The following is a 21,482-nucleotide window of genomic DNA, read 5'->3' on the forward strand; positions in this document are numbered from 1 at the left end:
TACCTACATAATATCTTCAATTTTGCTTTGAACTACAAAGCCTAAAATATTTACTATCTAATCCTTTATTTAAAAAAAATTTGCAAACCCCTGGCTTAGAAGTGGGCTTCCCACGTAAACTAAAAGCAGCTTGGTTTAGCAGAAAGAGCACTGGACTAGGAGTCAAGCATGGCCACTCGACTCTCCGAGTGACTTGGAGAGTCACAACTTCTTGGGGCCACAGTACCCTCAATGATAGAATAAAGTGGGCCTAAGGTCCACACAGCAACTGAAGTCTGTGGTTCACATTCCCGTAGCGCTAAGCAAGAAGGACAGGGATGATAACAACACTAAGTGCTGCTATGACAGCCAGGTGTGGTTCTCCTGGAGACCAACAAATTCAAACAGTCGAAATATCCACTGGGGATGGCTTACCAGGCATGCAGGCCAGGGGCTGAATAGGATGAAGAGCAAGGAAGGCCAGGCTTTGAGGGCCCCAAACCCAGAGCAGCATGCCTGCCGTGGGCAACATAGCTTTGGGAAAAAGAGTTTCTAAAACCTGTAGCTTAAAGCCGGTGTTTTGGGTCTATCGCCAGCCTGGGCTTTGTGGAAGACCAAAAGTACGAGGTCACAGTGGTACATGGGAAAACTGCTCATTTAAAGGTTAATCCAGATCTAGTAGGGTATTGTGGGATGGAGCTCTCTGGCATCCTCAGCATGTAAAATGGGATGGAGACTTCCTAAAACTCAGGGATAAATCACCTTCAAGGACCTCAGTCTGTAGGTTGTTCATAATAGCCCACGTGGGACAATTAAGCAGTAAGGCCAACATTATGAGTGAAGCCAGACAGAACATCAGAGCACCCCGTCCATACGCACTTTGGGGGCTCTCCTAAGCCTTTGTTTTCTCATTGAAACTCCTCCCCATTTTTTCTCCCTGCACCCTGCACCCCAGCTTCAGAGTGTGGCATACAGCATCTCCTTTTTGTGTGCCCACCCACCTGCCTCCCTCCCGCTCACTTTGTTCCCTCTTTTGTATTTTCTGCACCCCAACCCTTCCCCCTTGCTGAGCTCTCATTCTACAGTCATCTCCATCTCCCCATTTCGCCTCCCAGATGACCACCCCTTCTCTTCCACATCGTTTCCCCACTATCCTGCATTTTCTAGAGAACCTTCAAATGCTGTGGCCCCTTTCTTTCCCTACTAAAGGTTCCCCTCTTCCCTTCCACAGCTCAAGAAACAAGAGGAAGGGAAAAAAATTACAAGGGCACTGCCCTACTGGGATTTCAGCACATTCTCAGTGGGTGGCTTTTGTTTTCTCCTCTCACTGGCTTGTAAGGCCCTCGGGGCAGGGACTCCAGTCCTGCTCTGCTCTGGGGAAGATGGGTAGGTCGGTTAGGCTTTAATTAGAGCAAGGCCTCAGCCAGGGTAGAAGATTTTCTCAGGCAAAAGGAAAAAGAATGTCAAAATATCCATTTGGCAGCAATGACCATAGAGTAAGGAAGAAGTTTATTTTTATTATATAAAGAAAATCATGAAAACTCTCACTCTTTTTATGAACACAGAAAGAATATTTACACCGGCATTTTAAAAAACAAGACAGAACTAGAAAGCAAAGCCCCTTCAAAGACCAAATATAGTGAGGGTAGACGCAGAGAGCAAGTCTCAAATCCTGAGCAGGAATAGCTGCAGAAGCAAAGAAGCCATGAAGGGGAAAGATGCAAAATGAGTTACAAGATCAAAAGAGCAATTTTCTGGTCATTGAGACATTTAGGCCATGGCAGAGCCATGCTGGGATCACCTAACAAAGACAAGTGCTTTGGCAACTGGGCTTTGATTTACCTGCTGCCCACAAAGCCTGCTGCAGAATAGCCAGCAGGGAGACCCCCTATTGTCAGCCAGGGAAGGTAAACGAGCAGAAGCATCTTGACTATATCGCAAATTCAAATTTTTGCATTCAAACTCTTCTCAACTTAACATCTGCTCATGAATACGAAAGAGTGGCAGCCTGTTATGGAGGTCACCTGGCAAGGCGGGCAGACCAGCTTGGAGCAGGGCAGCCAGACATACGGTGGCTTATTAAGCGCCAAGACATCTTGGTAAAGTAATGAGTAGGAGACACATAATCCCAGGGAAGAACCACCTTTGTGATTGGCTGAGATGCCCCCAAACTGAAGGCTGGCCTTCAGAAAACAGTATAAAAGACCACTATGAGAACAGCACCACCATTCATTTCTTTCTGGGACAGAGAGGACACACAATTGTGCCTGTTCATACAATGTCCTAGCCTAGTGTCGGAACCTGGTCCAGAGTTTCATGTCATATTACATTTTACCTGGGTTGTAGCAGTGTCTGTCACACAGTAGATGCTCAATAAATGCTTGAAGAAGTGAACTGAATTGTTGAACCTCTCTCTCTCTCTCACTGATGGTTGATACTCTATTAGAAAGGCCTAGAACAGTCTTCATGAAGTGGAATGTTTCATGGTTAGTCAAAACCAAAGCGTAAAGAGTCAAGCCAGTCCACCTCTAACTTGTGATAAGTAAAGTCCACTAAAATATGAATCGGTTTTAGAAGATGCTTCTGAAACATTTGAAGGGTCTTATAGTTTCTAACTTGTATACATAGCAAACCTATCCCTTTGTTCTCAAACCTTCATCAGCTGACTAACCTAAAAGACGTGAAAGAGTTCCGGTTCTTAAGAAGAATTTTCTTCATAATATTTGTTCAGATAGAGAAATATCACTCCAAGTAGTAAGGTCTTTAGAAAGCCACCAACAGTCAAAGACGTCTGCAGAACTGAAGAGTCTTAGGCGTTAGAGGACAATGGCAATTTATTGGTAAGAGGGACAGACCCTTCCACCATTTGTCTTTGAAAAAATAATAAAGGACATGGCTATCTCAATGCTTGGCCATGCCTGGAATTCTTATGAAAAATAAAGCAAAAGGTTCCCAGAATTTTTTTGCTCCAAGAAGCCTTTCTCTGTGGATTTCTTGGGTTGGCACTGAATCGGTGTAAGAATTTTATCACCACCTGGGGCTGCAATGTCCAGAGTTTCACTGCACCTTCTTCGGCAGTTTTGGGGTGGGACTGGGCAAAGGCAATGATGCCACCAGCACCACGTCCTAGGAATTTGACTAAAACCAGCCATGGGGGCCTGACGCACCTTCTCACTGCAGGGGAAGCTTACATAAATACCAACCCCCTCAGGGAGACTATCTCAGGCCAAGCATGCTAAAGTGACTCTCCTCCCAACATGTCACATTACTTTTTTAAATTTAATTTAATTTTGTGTCTTTGCACTTGTCTTCTTTAATAAATTGTTTACATGTTAATTCCACGCCCCTCTCCACAGCCTACCACACTAGAGGAAGGTCCATCAGAAGTAGGCCCTGGTCTCTCTTGTTCGTTAGTGTACTTACAGTCTCTGAAACATACATGGCATGTAGTAGGTGCTCAATAAATGTGTTAAGCAGGAACTCAAAGGCTTAGCATGATTTAGTATTAGAGAGAAAGGTGCTAGATCTTTTTCTAGATTCTTCTCCCCGTATCAACCAGCTCTAAGACATAGTCTGGCTACCAGTCTCTCTATGGGGAGCCATGGTAATTGTTGAGAAAGATCGACATCACTCTAGTAGCAAGAGATGCAATCTCTTTTAATTAGAAGATATTGACACAACAGATATAAATCTGCATGAAGATATTTTGGATGATTGAATGTAAGATTTCCCATTTACCTGACTATGGGCAGGTTGAAAACAATAAACAAAAAACCTGAGTTAAGGCTTGGAAAAACATTTCCTATTTTCCAAAGGAAAAAAGAATTGAGAATTTCATACTATAAATCATTCAGGCAGAAAACCACAGATTTGCCCATTTCATTTTGGTGAGAACAAAGCAGTTGTTTGCACATTCTTCTGGCACACCTGCTCTGGCCTGCCCAGTATAAACACCTTAGCCAAAAAGTGTAAACAGGTTAAGCATAGCCTTCTAAACAGTGAAAAGGGGCAAATGCCATTCTCTCCAACTGGCAGGAAGTTTTTTTGGCTAATCTTGGAAATCCAATAATAACTGTAAATGGGTAAGCTTAGAAAACCTTTGTGCCTTGTAAACATTTCTGTGAAATATGAAGGCAAGGCATTAAGGCAACACACAGCAAAGTAATAAATAATAATTATTCTTCCATTCACTGGTCTATTTACTAGAATGACAATGATACAATATACTTCCCAACAGTCTTATTTGGCTTTCAAGCTCCTTGAATTGTGTTTTAAACTCTCTTAGGCTAGACTAAGAGCAACAAAAATGAAAAATGCCACACACAAAAAAAATTATTAGTAATGAAAATCTCCAAGATGACGCAACCATGCTTGAGAACAAAAGGATTGACATTTTATAAAGAAGAAATACACTGTTGAATCTACCAGGCATTCATTTTTATGGTAAAACAATTCCATTGCATCCATCTAATCTTGTGATTAAGATTCAAATGGATTCAAAATGATTAATTTGTACTGGCCTATCAAAATAGAAGACATGGTAGTAATCTTTCTGAATAGCAATAGTGTTTTAATTACAAATGCCTGGCTCATTATTTGCTCAAGAGCAAATGACAATTAGCTTGATCCTACTGCAACTGTTAATGCCATTGCTACTAAAATAAACAGGCAATACTGAATAAGATTTCTAACATTGCCTTTCAGTTTACGATCTTCAGATTGATGCTATATTCAAAATGTACTTAGTCATTTTAAGGCACAGGCAAGAAGGAAAATGGCTCCCAAACAGCCAAAAAAAAAAACAAATGTAAAAAAAATGGTGTTGCAGGAAGGATATTTCATGGCTACCCAAAGAACAAAATCACTGTGAGATGAATCATGTTCTAATACAATTGAGCCAGAGAAGACTCCAAGCAAAATATTTAAGATGGCCTCAAAACAACACAACAACAACACAACAAACCCTTAGCCCGTAAGAGGTTTGATTTTACAGTGCTTTGGAATATTAGGCAAACTGCTAGAATACAGCAACTATTTACATAAATGGTTCTGAATCTCAAGGTTCTTCACATCGGAGCAAACCCTAGGGAGGTTTCTGGTTTGACAGCATCTTTCTCCTCACATATCTACAAAGACATTTCCACAAAGGCTCAATGTGCACTTATCATTGGGGGGGTGGGCTTGGCTTTGGGTCTTTCTCTACCGAGAGCTCTGAGGTTACCAATGGAGGGATCAGGGAAAATAAGAGCATAAGCATTTTCTGATTCTCAGAATTTCTGAGATACCTTTTGTTTCAGTGGCGCTGGTGAACTCGTGATAATGAAACTACACCTTTGTACACAAACCTTGACCAGCATTCTGGAGCACATTACAAAGAAAACCTTAATTTTGAAAGTATTGAACACAAAGGAAGGGAATAAAAAAAAGCTCTCATTGTGCAAGGTTTCTCAATATGTGTAGAAATATGACTCAGTTTTTAAAGCTTGAAGACCGCATTTAAAAATGTCTAAAACTAGTTCAGACTCTATATGAAGGGAAAAAGAACTGTAAATGTTTCATTAAACATTTGTTTCTTTTTTTAAGACAATTTTTTGCATATCTGTTATTGCATTTTTAAATGAGATTTGGTTACCAAGGAAACAGGTTCTGGCCCGGTGTTAATTTGAAACTAAAATATATTTGAGACGTTAATCTCAAAGGAAAGAGCCCATGAAATTATTTTGAAAAGTGTCAGAATTTGGTACTTACAGAACCACAGCTGTATGGTCTGCAGTGAACCATCCTAGAGACTCTGTTTCATTCAGTGAAGCTCTTTTTCTTCTAACAGGGCCATCTACATTTAATATTTCCCCTTTTAAAAATTATAATACTTCATCTCCCCAAATAATAGATATGTAGAGTATTTATTCTTGCATATTATCTAAAATTAATTTGGAAGCATATAAGTTTTTATTTTCATCTTTCATAACACGTTTAAAGACCGCTTCTTAAAATTTAAATATTTTAAATGTTTCATATTAAGCTTGTTTGCGCTCTTTGAAATTATCTCCAGAAACCCATTTATTTTTAGTTTCAAGCTTAAAAGGAGCTGAATCAACAGACTTTTCAAAAAATTCTTTTGTTGTCTAATGGCGCCACACCTATCATATATATGATTTTTAAAAAAGGAATCATCTCACTTGTATAGCAGAATCATTTTATAAATTTATAAAAGCTCTCTATATTTCTAAAGTACCTGAATAGGAAAGGCTATCCAATTTAATAACCACCCCCCACAAAAAATTACAACTGTCTTATTTAATTTTTGTTTTAAAAGTCATATTTTAATCCATCTAATATCTTGCTGCATGGCTCAAATTCTATAAAACATGCAAATTTCAACCTACCTGCATGTATCACTTTGTGCAGTGCTAGCCTGACAAGACACTCGGCCATTTTTATGTAAAGCGATGGAGACCAACTGATTTCTCCGTCTTCTTGCTCACAAGTTTTAGATGCAATTGTCACACACACACAAAATCATACGCAGAACAGCTTGAATGTACTGTGATCACGAGAACTGAATTTATCAACAGGAAAACAGGATTGAAAAAAGAAGTTTCTCATCCAAGGTTTCTCTGAGGCTGCAACCAAGGAGGTGGTGTGTTGAATTTTTTTCCCTTCCTCCTCTGAGAGTTCAAAGCCCGGAGCTGACCACTGCAAAGGCCACTGTCACATTTGCTGAAAATCAAACCACTGATACCAGCACTGAAAATACAAATTTGAGAACCAAGTTGTTTGCACACCATGGAGCGCATAAGAGTTAAAAATAGATTCCACCTTGCCTCCTACCTGCATAATAAATATGTAAGTTTCAAGTGTTTAATTTGATATTCACATTAATTAACAATACAACATACATTATTTAAAAGATAGCAAATGCAAGAAGAAAGGGGAGACACCATCTGGTAGCAGAGTTTTGTTGTTGTTTTTGTTTATAGGGTTGTTGTTGTTTTTTTGGCTTTGTTAAAAAAAAAAAGTCAAATCCTATTTTGAATGTGATGAAAAGCAAACATCCAGAAGCAAATGAATTGGAACTGAAAGGTGATCTTGAAATATCTAAGGCTGTAATGAGGCAAAAACAAGTCTTCACCACCAGATGATAGGGCACACAGAGCATTTACATACTCACATCTGAAATACTAGGCAACGTGGAATGAATTCTACACACAGCATGCACACACAGCACAAGCACGACTAATCCTGCCTGCCATCTTAGGCTCACAGGAGCAAGATACGCTCTGCATGCAGCACACAAGCACTGGGGAAGGAGGAGGCAAGGGACAGCTCACCTTAAATGCAGTATCTGATTAATGTTGTAAGTGACATTGCATATCAGCCTCAGAGTCTTGGTTCAACTGGGTAGGAGGGAACAAAGAAAAATGTCATCAACTGGTGATGCAAGATGAGCCCAATCGCTAAACACTGTTTAGCAAAGTCCAAATTCTGCAACCAGACAGTACGAGGCATTTCATACACTTAAGCAGAGCTGCTGCACAATGAATGTGTCCTTCTGCTTCTGAGAAGCAAACAATCCTTTTGCTAAGGAAGAAAATCAGCTGGAATGAATACTGTCATATCTTCTTGAAGAAAGCTTTCAATACAGTATGTATCTGGTTTGGGATGCATTTTATAGACTGTTAATTTAGTAGAATTGCTAGCAACAGCAACAAAACAAAACTGCTAAGCTATTGCAAAGTAAAAAATGATATTGTAAAAGGTTTAGCATTTCTATATTATTTTTCAAAATCCTAAACGGTGCCGGTAGGCTTGTAGAAGAATGCATGATCAGCTGTCTGTATCCGTGCTATAACCTCTAACCACAAGCGTGTAAATGTATCCTGCTAAATGTGTCTGCAGTACAGAACAGGCAGATACCTCCTCAGCTGGGATTGTATTAAAATGTGAATGGATTTGCTTAAACTTAGAAGCAGAATAAAACCAGGACAGACACATACGTGGATGCTGTGTTCCTTTCGATGTATAGCTTACCATCATGAACGATACAAGCTGTCCTTAGGATACTGACCTAAATAATGTGGACGTGCAGCAGCATGCATACTCTACTTGCTCAGAACGTAGAATGTGCAAAATGATTTTTCTCCTCCCTCCCCTCCCAAAAGCTAAATTGTAAAGTAATGAGCTATTAACAGGAATCCAACAGGAATCCAACAGGATATATATATATATATATATATATATATATATATATATATATATATGTATATATATATATATGTATATATATATATATATGTATAGAGAGAGAGAGAGAGAGAAAGAGACAGAGAGAGAGAGAGACAGAGAGAGAGAGACAGAGAGACAGAGAGACAGAGAGACAGAAAGAGAGAGTACATACTATAAGAGAAGAAATGGTGTTGTGCTGAGATGCAATGTTTCTTTGTTTTACTTTGAGGCTTATCTTAGCTACGCTTGCACGATGACACTGTCATCACGAAGGTCAGGGCTGACACTGGGGTGCTATCTGTTTTATGAGTGAAATGTTTTCTGAAAATTACATCTCATCTACTCAAACACCAAATTTCATGTCTCCCTCAGTAGCACCTCCCTACCCCCGCTGCTCAAGATTGATGGCTCCTTGTTTGGCTGTATGTAATAAATTGGAGTCACCTTCTGCAGAGACTCCAATACGTAATTGTAGGAATTAATTTTTTAAACAAAAAAACCTTCAAGAATTCTTATGCACCCCTTTCAATCTTTCCTATCAACACACACACACACACACACACACACACACACACACACACAATTGAAGCTCAAATTGCAATGAAACGTTTAACATGTAGAACAAAAAAAATGTGGAAAGAGCTGTTTATTCAGGATTTTGAAAAAATGCCTAATAAGCAAATACTGTTTTGCTACAAAACCAGTGTCACCATGTCCCCAAAGAGAGAAAAACAGCATAGCTTGCTAGAAAAATTTCCTCCAGATCCTGCCGGCAGGTAAAAAACAGAAAAGCATTTCATTTACCACGCTGCATAAAACAAGAAGTCTTTTATTTTTAAGGAAATAGAAGAGATTCTTTTCTACTCCTTCTTCAGCTACAAACAAACCATACCCACCCCCACCCTTAGATCCTGGACATAAGCCAACATTTTTATAAAATGCTATGAGACTGATTTTGAATACATGATATTTACGTTTTTCTTCTTCATATCTCTCCAAAAGTCTTTCATTGCCTATTGCATCACTGAATATGCTAATGTTAGTTCATGTTAACACATGCAAAAATAAATTAATATTTTCTGGGATTGCTAGTTTTCCAGCGCCTCTATTTTCTATAAGGACTGGCTAAAAATGATCAGGTTAGCAAAACATTCACATTCCCCAGAATTTTTTTTAAAGGAGAAAGTGTATTCAAACATCTTAACTTAGGTACTAGGTTTCACAACCGGCTCTTTTGTTTCTAGCTTTCATTCCATCTCCGTCCCCAGAACCCAAGTGATTTTTTAGCTCAATGTGTGGAGAGTACGCAGCTCAGATCTATCCTATACACTTTAAAGTCTCTGAGATGGGTTGTCCAGATGGTCGGTCATACCTGAGTCACACCGAGTCCTCTTCTCCTTGGAGCACATCTCTTCCCCACAACTATACCAGAAAGAAATGTAGCTCTAAGGGAAACAGTTCCTCATGGTCTAACACCAATGGTGGAACCATCTTCCCCACCCCCACATCATTGCTCTATGAGCTCTGGTTAGCATTGACAGTGACAGAAAATTAGAATGGAGTGTCCTTAGGCTAGTTCCTCCTTTACCATGGGGGTCGAGAATTAGAGAGACTATCATGCCGAGTTACAAGGTACCAATTTAAAATAAGGTCATCTGGAAAGCAGGGTCCTTACAGTGGGCTTGGAAGAGGTTGAAGCAAACACCTGTGTGTTTGACGCCATCAGCGTCTGTTCAGATATTCCCCATTAATAACATCTGAAAGCTAGACATTCACGTTAAAACACTCACAAATTATTATCATATAGGCTAAATAGACACTACATGGAATCAACGCTAACTGCATAGAACTAAGTCAATGCCGCCTCTGCTTGGGATAATAAATGACAGTGACAAGGACAGTAATGTGTATCAGGCTCCCATGAGATGAGTGAGTAGTGCTATGTCTTCTTTACAGGACCAAGGTGGTGAGTGTGGTCAGGTCCCCTACTGGTACTCGTAAGCCAAATGCCAGGGCCCGTGGTTTCCAAATCTCCTTGTGAGGTTCTCTGTCCACCCTCTGTCAAAACAAACCTAAAAGCCACGAATTGGTTATTTTATGATGTTCCAAAACACTCAATGAGCAAACATGGCCTGTTTACCAAATCTGCTCGTGTTAAACAAATTTGAACTGTAGTTGAAAGCACTCAGATGGCTGAGCTTGTTGAGGCAGACATTCTCTGCCTAGTAAATTCTGTTTTGTACTTTTAAAAAACCATGCTCATCCTTGAATTACTTAAGCTTTGTCATGAGTACAAGTGGCAAGGGCATGCATTCACGTATGATTTTTAAAAATTCATGCTCCTCACCAATCTCCTTAGGGCATGTGCACAAATATTAATTTAGAAGATGAGTCCCTTTTCCATGACGAAAATGTTAACCTGTTTTTGCCACTTGGACGAGTCAAGCACCAGGAACCAAAAATAATCAGGCAGGAGCAGGCTGGAGATGGACAGAGCCAGCCGTGAGGGGAGAATCTTTCAGTTTGATTAAGGCTCTTACTTGCTCACAGTTTCATTGTCCTGCAGTCTGAGCTCATTTTATTTTCAGTCCGGTGGGTTAAAGTTAAATTGCACGGCTTATGCAAATAACATAATTCAAGTATGAGCAAAGCTGGACTCCTCTATGTTTAAAAAAACGTAAAGTCAGGGCACTGAGTCCCAGAGGAATCCTTGGTTGATAAACATTCGGATTGGTTTGCACATTACTTCACTCCATTCGCTGCATTAAAAATTACAGCTGGTTTCCGTTTACACCTAATATGGATATTCAACATTGTGGGTAAGTTTGTTATCAGGTTAGGGTGATCTAAATTTTTAAAAATAAAATGTTTACCAAGTAATATTCTCGTATAAATTCTTAGACTATAAAAAGTTTTTAAAAATGTACGAGATTGGTTACTACATCTGTCTACAGAATATTTTGCCCTGGAAACAACATGGTAACAAATCTGTTAATGACTGAAAGTAGCTTTGGATGATATTTTAGTCTAAATTTTCTGGAAAATCCAGTACTACTTCGATCATGTATATTTCGCCTAGAGATCTGGGCAGGAACTTCTGCTTTCTACCTTGGTCAGAGCTAAGTCTATGATGGCTACCATTTATTGAGAACCTACTATCTACTCGATATTATAGCTATATTATGTCATTTAATTCTAAACCAAGAATCCTGCAAGGTGGATATTAGTTAATGTCAACTCTAGGTGAGGAACCAATTGAGATTACCAATCACACAGTAAATAACAAAGTTAGGATTCAAACCTAAGTCTGACCGATTCCAATGTCTGGGTCTTTCCACCAGTGCTGAGAGGATAAAACCTCCCTTCACATTCCACCCTGATGTGGGAATCTTCTTACTGTGTACACTCCTAGCAAAGTGGATCCACCTTCCTGGAGCCACAACTACCCCTGTTTCTAAGAATCAGCCCCAACTCACCAGGCCTTTGGAATTGTGGGTACCGAGGATGCTGAACCAGCAGGTAGAAAAGACAGAAAAAAAGGGGAGGAATCAAGGAGATCATGTTGGAAAACTGAAAACAGAAAGCAGTAACAATTTTGGTCCGAGATGTGTCATAATTTGGAAAGCTTTTATAAGGCAAAATAAGTGGAAGATCTTCCATTTCCATCTGAGCAAACTATTTCCCCTAGTGAAGTCCAATCTTTTCATGTTACGGATGAGGAAACTGAGGCTGAGAGAAATCTGGTCATTTGTCCACTATCACATAGTTAATAAATGAATTTACCCATTTGTTGTATTAGAAAGTACACCTCATTTCATTTTATACTTAATATATTCAGCATTTGTGAGTAAATTTATCAGCTTGTTAGACTGTTCTAATTTAAATTATCAATTAAAGAAAGATCCATGTAACAATCAGGACTGACCTGGTTTTCACTCACAAACACTGTGTTTTTGGCCTGAAGAGATAACCTAAGTTGGTATTATGACTTCCTTCCCCAACATATTTTTTCAATGGGCTTTTACAAAGACTAACTTTTGAGTAACAGATTTTCCTCAACCAAGTTCAATGTTTCAAGTGCATCATTTTAATGACTGACTCTGTGTTGACGTCTGTACATTTTGCCCCTGTTGAAGATCCCCTGAAGTTCTGAAAGTTTGTGATTCTAAAACATCCTGCCCTGTTTGCTTTCTAGGTTAGTTAGGCCAAGAGCTGGATTCCAAGTCTCCTGCCGCCTGGTTACGTGGCCAGCTGACTATCTCACTCATTGGCAGTAATTTTATATGCCAACCAGATGGCTCTGAAAGGGGGCTTTCTAATCAACTCTGTCGGCTCCACCGTGCCTGGGAATACGAGAGGACGGTTATCTTGCTCAATGCTCATGAGGCAATAGAACGAAGGGTTGGGTGAATAGACATGCCTGAGGACTTGAACTCCAGGAAGCCTCCTCCAATTCTTAGACAGGAGTTTTCTCATTTCCGTCCATTAGCATCTGTGTAAGATGTGGGAAGGGAGTAAACACTTGATGGCAAGGATTGGGCAGCAAGCCTTGGGGACCAAACTGAAGTTGCCCTCCAGGAAAGAGCTGGAAGAACGGCAATATGAAGCATGTGGTTTTCAACAGAGAAAAAGTGTGACTTAGAGCTTCAAGAGAGACTGGTGGACACCCTTCCACCCCACCTTAATCCAGCTCAGGCTCTCCTATGGGAAGATCCTCAACTTGTTTCACCACCAGTTTTGATCTCACTACCTCAGCTTTAGCAACAGAATAGTTCCTGCTTTCATTTCTCAGTGCACTTGACACATGGCACTAATAAAGACCTTACATGCATACAGAGGTCAAGAGAATTCCCACATCCCTAACCACATGTTCATTTGAGCCATGACTGCCTGCTACCCTCAAATGGAGAGCAAGTACAGGAACAGGGTTTTCTAGATCCTGAACTGGCAAGATACACATTCAGCAAGAAGGTTGAGTTTCTTCTTTCTAGAGAGAATTGGCTACTCAATTGAAAAGGGAGGGTGGGCTGTACATGAAGGTAGAGAGAAGGAAGGGTTCTTACACCCATATGGGCGCCGAACCCTCTCCTTGTGTCTGTATTCATCCTGGGCAACAAATATTCCAAATATTCCACCTGGGACCAAACTCATTTGCTTTCTCTTCTCTTAGAAACAAACTCCTTTGCTCTCTCTTCTCTCATAACTTTGCAGCTCAGAAGGGCCACAACCACACACCTCCTCTCACCAGAGCAACTTAACAAACCTCAGTGAATCTTCACTTCCTTTGGACTAACGATAAAAACACAAGAAGTTTGTGTTGTATTGAATTGCCTACCTTTACTCACGTCTCAGGGTTTGCTTCCAGCAAGATCTATGTATCGCACATGGTACCTGGAGCATTACCTGGTGCAACAAAGGGGCTCATATGGGTGTGTTTTTGACTGACCAACACCAAACTTGGGGGTCTTTTCTCTGCTCCCACCACTATCAGTGGAATCTTCAGCTCTGTGTCATGAAGCCACTTCCGAGAACTGGAGAACTCACTGCATGAGTGAAGGAATGGGCTGGGGACTGAAAATACCTATGGAAGTCTTTCAAGCACTTCGTCACTTATTAACGCAGGGAAGCCACAGGTTGTCTGGCAAGCAAACCACAGGCTTTGTTTAAATCTGTCCCTCCTAGGACAGGGGAAGGGAAGACAGAAAGAAGAGGGACCTGACAGCACACCACTGCCTCCAAAAATTACCTCAACATTTCCTCAGGCCCTGGGTGGCAGAGCATGTTTCACAGAATTATAGGATGAAGACGGCACTTTAGACAATGTCATCTAAACCCTTTCTTTGAGGGAGGAGAAAATCAGGTTCAAAGAAAGTATTATAACTAAAGATCTCGGCAACCCGGATAAAATCCACATTTCTTAATTTCTAGTATTCTGCTGTTTGTAATTCAACACACTGGCTCAATGTTTAAAACCTTCTAAGCTGTCATGCAAATAGGTACTTGATAAATGGTAATGGATTAAGTGAATTAATGAATAGATGCTAGGCTTGAGGGTTTGTAACTTGTTTCCCAATTCTTCTCAGAAGAAAATATTGTTTAGCCTTTTTAATCAAAAAGCTCAACTAAATAAAATTTTAAGCAAACTAATAAATATTGGCCAAAGTATCACCTGAGACCAAGTGTCACTTGAGAGTATCAGAGAAGTTGGTTTGATTGCTATACTCGGCCAACTAGATTAAGTTTGTCCGGCTGTGTTGCCTTTATCCTATTTGGTTTGCAAAGAAAAATCTCATGAGTTAGCATGAGCAGCTAAAAATAAGTTGCAGGTTTCATTTTCCGTTGTTCAGTATGGTTTTGAAACCAAAAGGTGCAAAACTCGGAGGAGAGTCATTAACGCCTACTGAAAATCAGCAATTTAAATTGTCACCTTTCTAGCCCACCATCCTGCTCAGCAGCTCCCAGCCAGGCCCAAGAAATGCACGCTGCTGTGTATCTCGGCATGGTCTCTAGAGATGGGTCCCCCTTAAGAAATAAGGCATGGCAAGAAATTAGGGGCTGAGGCCAGTCCCCTGGGACAGAGGCGTGTGTGTGTGTGTGTGTGTGTGTGTGTGTCTTATATCCGGACAGGATGCCACATAGATATCAGCCCCAGATGATCAGCCTCAGTCTTAGGTGAAGCGGGGATCCCTCCTTAGAACAAGGGAGTCAATAAAGCTAGAATTTCATTCGGATGGGGCCCTAACTTAGTGAGCACAGCGCATGCTCCTTGTCCTAAATGCCCACGGCCTTGTGCAATTCCATACTGCAAACCCAAGCAGCTCACGATAAGTTTAATTTCAAAATTTCCAAATTTCAAAACTGTCTTTCCAGGGCCAAGTCTGGTCAAAAGGTGTTTGACAGAGGCGGAAGTGCTTCAAAGGGAAGGCAGCCGTCTCACACCGGAGCTTTCAGCTGGGACACCAGGCCCAGAGAGAGCCATGCGGTTAACAGAAAGCCCTCAGCTGAAGGAGATTGAAAGGGGGCAAAGAAGGGTTAATCTCCTTCCATTAGAGGAGGGGCCATTTGGTGAAGGTGAAGAGAATAATCTGTATGAAGAGCAGAGAAGACAAAGAGCTATTCCAGAAAAGAAATTGTTGTGCAGGGAGAGAAAAATGATTTGTCCTAGATTTTCACAGTGAGGCCATTTCTTAGATCTCTGAGTCTTTACCTCGCTTTGAAGTTACAGTCTCAGGGAGGGGGAAAGGGGCATACTCATGCTCAGTGCTGCAATGCTTGAGCTTGCTTCCATCTGAGATGAGCGTCTCTGAGGAAGCAGAGGGTGAGGCCAAAGCCACTAGGACGCCTCAATAGAAGCCTAACCATAAATCAGAAAGCGGCAAAATAAACAATAGGAATTGCTCATGAAAGAGAAGCCAGTGGCTGAATCCTCCTTTCCTGGGGTGGGGAACACCCTTTTAAAAAAAATTTAATTAAACAAAATATACTTTTAAAGGTTGCTTGTAATAATTTTTTGGAACTAGTTTATGATTCACAAGAAGTTGCAAAAATGGCACAGTAACTGGATAATTTCATCCAGCTTTCCCCAATGATAATATCTTCTACTACTGTAGTACATTGTCTAAACCAAGAAATCGGTATTGGTACAACACTATTAGGTTGGTGCACAAGTAATTGCGGTTTCAAAGGTTAAAAACAACTGCAAAAACCGCAATGACGTTTGCACCAACCTCATATTAACTCAGGTAAAGACCTTATTCGAATTTCACCAGTTTCTACATGCACTGTGTGTATGTATGTGTGTGCGTGTGCATGTTTGTTTCTAGAGTTCTATTAAATTTTATCACATGTGTAGACTGGAGTAGCCATCATTACAATTGAGATACAGAACTATTTCATCACCACAAAAAACCCTCGTGCTACCTACCCCTCTATACTCACACCTCCCCCCAGCCCTCGGGCACCAATCTGTCCTCTTACTATAATGTTGTCACTTTGAGAATGTTATGTGTATACAACTGGAATCATGCAGCATGTAATCCTTTCTGAGACTGGCTTTCTCTCACCCAGCACAATGCCCTTACAATCTATTCACGTCGTATGCCAAGAGTGTGTGCTTTCTTATTCCGTGGTATGGATGTACCAGTTTGCTATCCATTCACCCACTGAAGGACATTTGGCTACTTTCCAGTTTTTAAAGCTATTGCAAATCAAACTGCTTCTATATATCTTCACGTATAGATTTTTGTGTGAACCTAAGTTTTCATTTCTCTTGTGTAAATACCCAGGAGTGGGATTGTACAGTAAGTGTATGTTTAGGTTTGTAAGAAACTGTCACATTGTTTTCCACAGCGGCTGCACAATTTATATTCCCGCCAGCAATGTATGAGAGATCCAGTTTCTCCACATCCTTACCAGCATTGGGTAACATCAGTATTTTTTATTTCAGCCATGCTGATAGACATATAGGGGGCTCTCTTGGATGTCCCCAGTCAAGATGGCAGGAAAATATGGCACCTTCAGAGCTTGGCTGGGATGGCTTCAGATATCTCTCACCGTTCCAGCTTTCCTAATAGTTGTCTACACAGCAGCTTGGGCAATCTGGCATTTCTGTGATGGAAAATGGGGCTCTCGAGATGGGGTGAGGCTTCAGGTTTGTCTGGTTGCTGCTGACTGCAGTAGTGGGGCACTGCCCTCTGATCATGCTGGGTTCTTTGAGGCAGTACCCCTTGGTCCCACAGGCAGACTTGATACCAGACCCTTGCTCAATTGAGGTGATTTGCAAGCCATGATATAAGAGCCAGGGGGCAGGGACAGACTTTGCCTGGGCCAGGGTTCTGCTGCAGCCTTGGCCAGAGATGGTCTCAGTGCTCTTTAGTCTTAGAATTAGTTACTTGTTAGCAGGTGTGAGGGGAAGGTAGACACAGAGTCAGCATAGACAGGTAAGGATGAAACCACCAGTGGTACTTCTCAGATTATAGGCCCCCTGATCACTTTTTGCCCTTGGACTTCCTACTCTGTTGACCACCTAATACTCTCTAACAGCATGTGGGCACCTTGTCCGGATGTCACAGAACTCCGACTTCTACTTCTTGGGATTTAGATCTGGAGGCGCTGCTGTCACCACCACATGGACTTCCTGGCCTAGGGATCCAGGTTCTGTCAGCAATTAGAATTCCATCTAAGTATCAGAACGTGCCCCAGCCAAGGAAGTTGTTTAGGATGCCAGGGACATAGGCTTCACATAGGGCCAACGTCACAGTGAAGAGTCAAATCGTAGTCTAGAAAGTCACTTTCCTTCTGGTGTGCCCTTCAGTCAAGGGAGGTTATAGACCTTCCCAGAATCTATATTCATCATGACCTTGGGTCCACAAGTTTGGACCAGGAGGCCAAGATTCAGGAGAGCAGTGACCCTTGCAAGAAGATAGCTAAGAGATGATGGAAGCCATGCACAGACGCAGTGAAGCTTGGTGATCATAGGCAAATTCCCTGGTGCCCACGGGTGCAGAATGGGTGCAGCAGAGGCACTCCTTTGGATTCTGGCTCTTGTACTTCACCTGGTGCAGTCACAGGAGATGGATGTGGACTTGGGCATAGTGATTTGTAAAACCTGAACATAAATGGGACTGTCAGGAGCTAAGCAGTCTACGGAGGCTAAACTTGAAAATCAAATGATACGATCATTTGGCCTCCAGAAGTTGAGGTATACAAGAGGAAGGGCAGCCAGATATTATCAGGTGACCAGTGGGTGAGCTCTGATGATTTTGAGCAGTTATGCAGACAGGATGGATAGTTATACTTCCTCTTAGAAGGTGGTGAGAATTTTTAAATTTGGTTGTTGTTTGTTCACTATGTTCTCTGCTGTCACAGAATTTTCCAAATTTCCATTTTCAGGTGCCTCTTCTCTGGCCAATGCCCCTCCTTTGGCCAGATGCTCCTACTAACCTGCTGTCAGAAGGCAGCCCAGTGCACAACACCTTTCAGATTTAAAGAGGCAGGTGCCTCCCCTGACTATGAAGTTATGTAATAGGGCCTCCATCATTGAGGCTGAATCCGTGGCAGCTCCCCTCTAGCTCTGGCTTTGTCTTCTTTTCAACTCATGCCTGCCTTGACCTAAAATTTGCCCAGAAGGTGGGTCTTGCCCTTGCCCTTGCCCTGCACTCTTGGCTTCTGGCTCGGGACCCTACCTCCTGCTCTGCTCTTACGGCATGGATCTGCATGGCTGCACTATGTCCTCCTTGGTCTAGCTGCCGTGTCACCACCTCAGGCTTAGGGTGCACAGTTGTCTGGCTTCATTCGGCTACTAAGGTGAGGGACCCCAGAGGGTTGCCACACACGTCATGAGGTATGGCCCTGCCTATCAGAAGACAGATGAAATTTCCCTGGCTGAAGGAAGGGCTCACTTCAGGAGTTAGTCATCTCACTGATGCCTTGTCTCTGCTCCCCAGAGGTTGGGTGGATCTGAGCCCTAGGTCTACTCAAGTTCTAGTTCTACCTCTGCCACTAAATCCCTGAGTAACCACAAGGAAGTAAATGAACCACTCTGGGTTTCAGTTATCTCACACTTATAATAAGGTTTCTTGACTCCCTAGCTGATAATCTTTCAACTATACGATACCACAAATAAGGGAAAATCTAAAGTTCAGAGCCAAAAAAGAACCTTTACGTAAAATTCTAGTTTAGATATACTAGCTCAGCGTTCCCTAATTTTTTTTTCTAATAGGTGTCTGCTGAAATAAATGTTTGCTGAATTGTATGCAACATGTCAATAGCTCTCAGGCTTTAATCCCTTTAGTAGGATTGGGAGGCTATATTAAAATGCATATGCCTAGGTTTCCTCTTCTGAGCTTCTGGAGCCTAGGGACATGCATGCATTTCAACATAAGAAACTAAGGGGACCTACGCTTTGAAATAGATACTGGTAACTTTTTTTAGACGCTAATTTACCAACATACATTAGGAACTTTAAAACTAGGTCATTTGACCTACTGATTCAATTCTAAGAAGTTTCCCTAAGATGTCCACAAAGGTTTATCTACAAGAATGTTTATATATTTATAATAGCAGAATACTATAGGCAATCAAAATATCCATCAAGAAAAGAATGGGTACATTACGATGTATCAGTGCCATGGAAACACTGCCATTCAAAATCAAATTTTCCAAGCCCATTTAGTCACTTGGAAAAAATGTTTACAATAAGTGGGGAGAAAAAAAAAAAGCATACAAAACAGAATTTCAATAATTTTTAAAAGAAAAGAGAATGTATTATGAAAAATTGGAAAGAAATACATCAAAATGTTCATATTGAATTATTACTTGTTTGTTGAATTACTACAGATAGTTGTTTCCTTGTTGATATTTTTCTGTATTTTGTATAGTGACTAGCTATGACTCTTGTTATTTGAAAAAGAGTGATACATTTTTTAAAAAGACAAGGCATTTGCCTCCTGTAGAAAGAAAGCAGAGGGAAGAGGGGTCTCCTAGGAGTCCAGCCCCGCCTTGGCCTGGCTGCTACAGGAGGACTCACACAACAGGTAGACTACAGGTAGACTGAGTCTGGTGCCCGTAGTGAATTTTGAGCTACATTCTCATTTGCAAAGCACCTTGGTATAGTCGATGCCAAGGAATTTGGGTCAAGGAGAAAGTCCTTTTTACTAGATACAGCTTTCCTGTTAAATCCGAGGATAACAGACTATAGGATCTGGGACATGGAGGGAAGTTCACAGTTTAAATGAACTTCTTTACTGCCCTTGGGTTGAACGCATGCTTGTTGCCTCTGTGTATAATTCCCCCCACCTCATCACAGCAAGCAGACAGACTGCACTCATGACTAGAGGCTTGGGACAGATGGTGGGCTCTATTCTGGCTTAGGAGACACCCCCCAGGGTGGTGCTTCCATGGAGTGGTTTCAAAGCCTCCTTTAACCAATGCGCTGGGAACCCCGTACAACGCCAGGAAGCATCTTTTTTTTTTTTTTTTTTTTTTTTTTTGCAGAGAGATGGCTCAAATCCATCTTCCCTTGCAGATTTCAGTGAACCCCAGGTCAAACCTCTCTCTGAATAAGATTAGATGCCTCGTGGTTAGGCCTCTGGCCTAGAGTCAAACCTTTCCAAATGTCCTTGAGATTTTTACACCACATGCTTTGGCTAGTTAGGAAGTGGTGCAAAAGATCTCAGATGAAAGGCAAAAACAAAAACATTAAAATAATGATACTTAACAATATTAATAGCAATATTAAAAGCAATAGCAAAAGCCAAAATGCCAGTGCTGACCATAATTATGGTAATTCATTTCATTAACACCTTGACTTGCCATACATTTTTCTAAGTTGTCCAAATCATTTCACATATATTACCTTACATATTCTGAAAGAATCTCAGTTTTACATTTTTTCAAAATACCATTTTGGAGGCGGGAGGAAGCTTTAAAGTTCTGATGAAAACCAGAGGCTTCTTGAATTAAAAACAAAACCCTGAAGTCTTCACTGTGGTGTTTTCCAACTCCATTCTTGACAAGAAATCAGGGGATTTCAGCATGAGAAATTATGAAGCCCTATTACCATGAATCCTTAGCTTTGGTGAATATGACGTGGCCTTATTGCAAAATTCTCTAAAGGGAGTAATAGAACATTTATAATACTGACCCAGGGTAAGAAAGGGGCTTGTACTTCTGCGCTACAAAAACCATAAATCCTCTGGGGTTAAAAAATAACCAACTGGTCTAGACATGGCCTATGTCAGCCTGCTCTGCTGTCACATCTGCTCCTCACAGATCAACAAGGTCCAGGCTAAGGTCCTTAGATGCCCTTGACTCTGAGAAGACAATGGTGCCCCAAATTTGAATTATACCCCTCATGTGGAATTAAATTTTTTTTAAATAATAAAATATTAAAATTAAGGAAGCTTAAGAAAGTGCAACTTTTCTCACGATGTCTACGTTGACGCTTTTTGGAAAATGTCAAAGATCCAAATATTTACAAAGAGTATATTTGTTACCCCTGCCTTGTTGGTGTGTCTGTGAGGTCACCCAGCATGCTGTACTGTGGAGGGGTCGTGTTGACAGCAGTTAAAGTCTGATTAGGCAGTTGCACACCTTTCCCTGTCATGCTATGCAGCTAGACATTAGAAATCAGGAGATTGACCCCAACACACACACACACACACACACACATACACGCACACACTCACAAGTCATTCCTACATACATAGTACTTTGAGGAGTCATTACCACATGGCAGTTGAAATTAACAAGCTGAATGGACCCTGACACCTGTCCTC

The 21,482-nt window shown here is 41.1% G+C and overlaps 1 protein-coding gene across 7 annotated transcripts in view; it reads right to left on the reverse strand.

The window, feature by feature from the left end:
• Positions 1-21,482, reverse strand: part of ZBTB38 (zinc finger and BTB domain containing 38) — a 108,982-nt gene that overhangs the window by 46,758 nt on the left and 40,742 nt on the right. For 3 of the 7 annotated variants that reach the window (XM_081072056.1, XM_081072055.1, XM_081072059.1), the window contains one exon: positions 7,311-7,376. The exons of 2 other annotated variants lie outside the window; for them this stretch is intronic. The gene's annotated coding sequence lies outside the window, so the exon portion shown is untranslated. Of the gene's footprint in view, positions 1-6,365; positions 6,727-7,310; positions 7,377-21,482 lie in introns of those variants that run through there. 2 more of the 7 variants (XM_081072052.1, XM_081072061.1) reach the window with 2 other exon arrangements.

This window comes from Rhinolophus hipposideros (genome assembly GCF_964194185.1).
Source record: "Rhinolophus hipposideros genome assembly, chromosome: 14".
NCBI classification, from domain to species: domain Eukaryota; kingdom Metazoa; phylum Chordata; class Mammalia; order Chiroptera; family Rhinolophidae; genus Rhinolophus; species Rhinolophus hipposideros.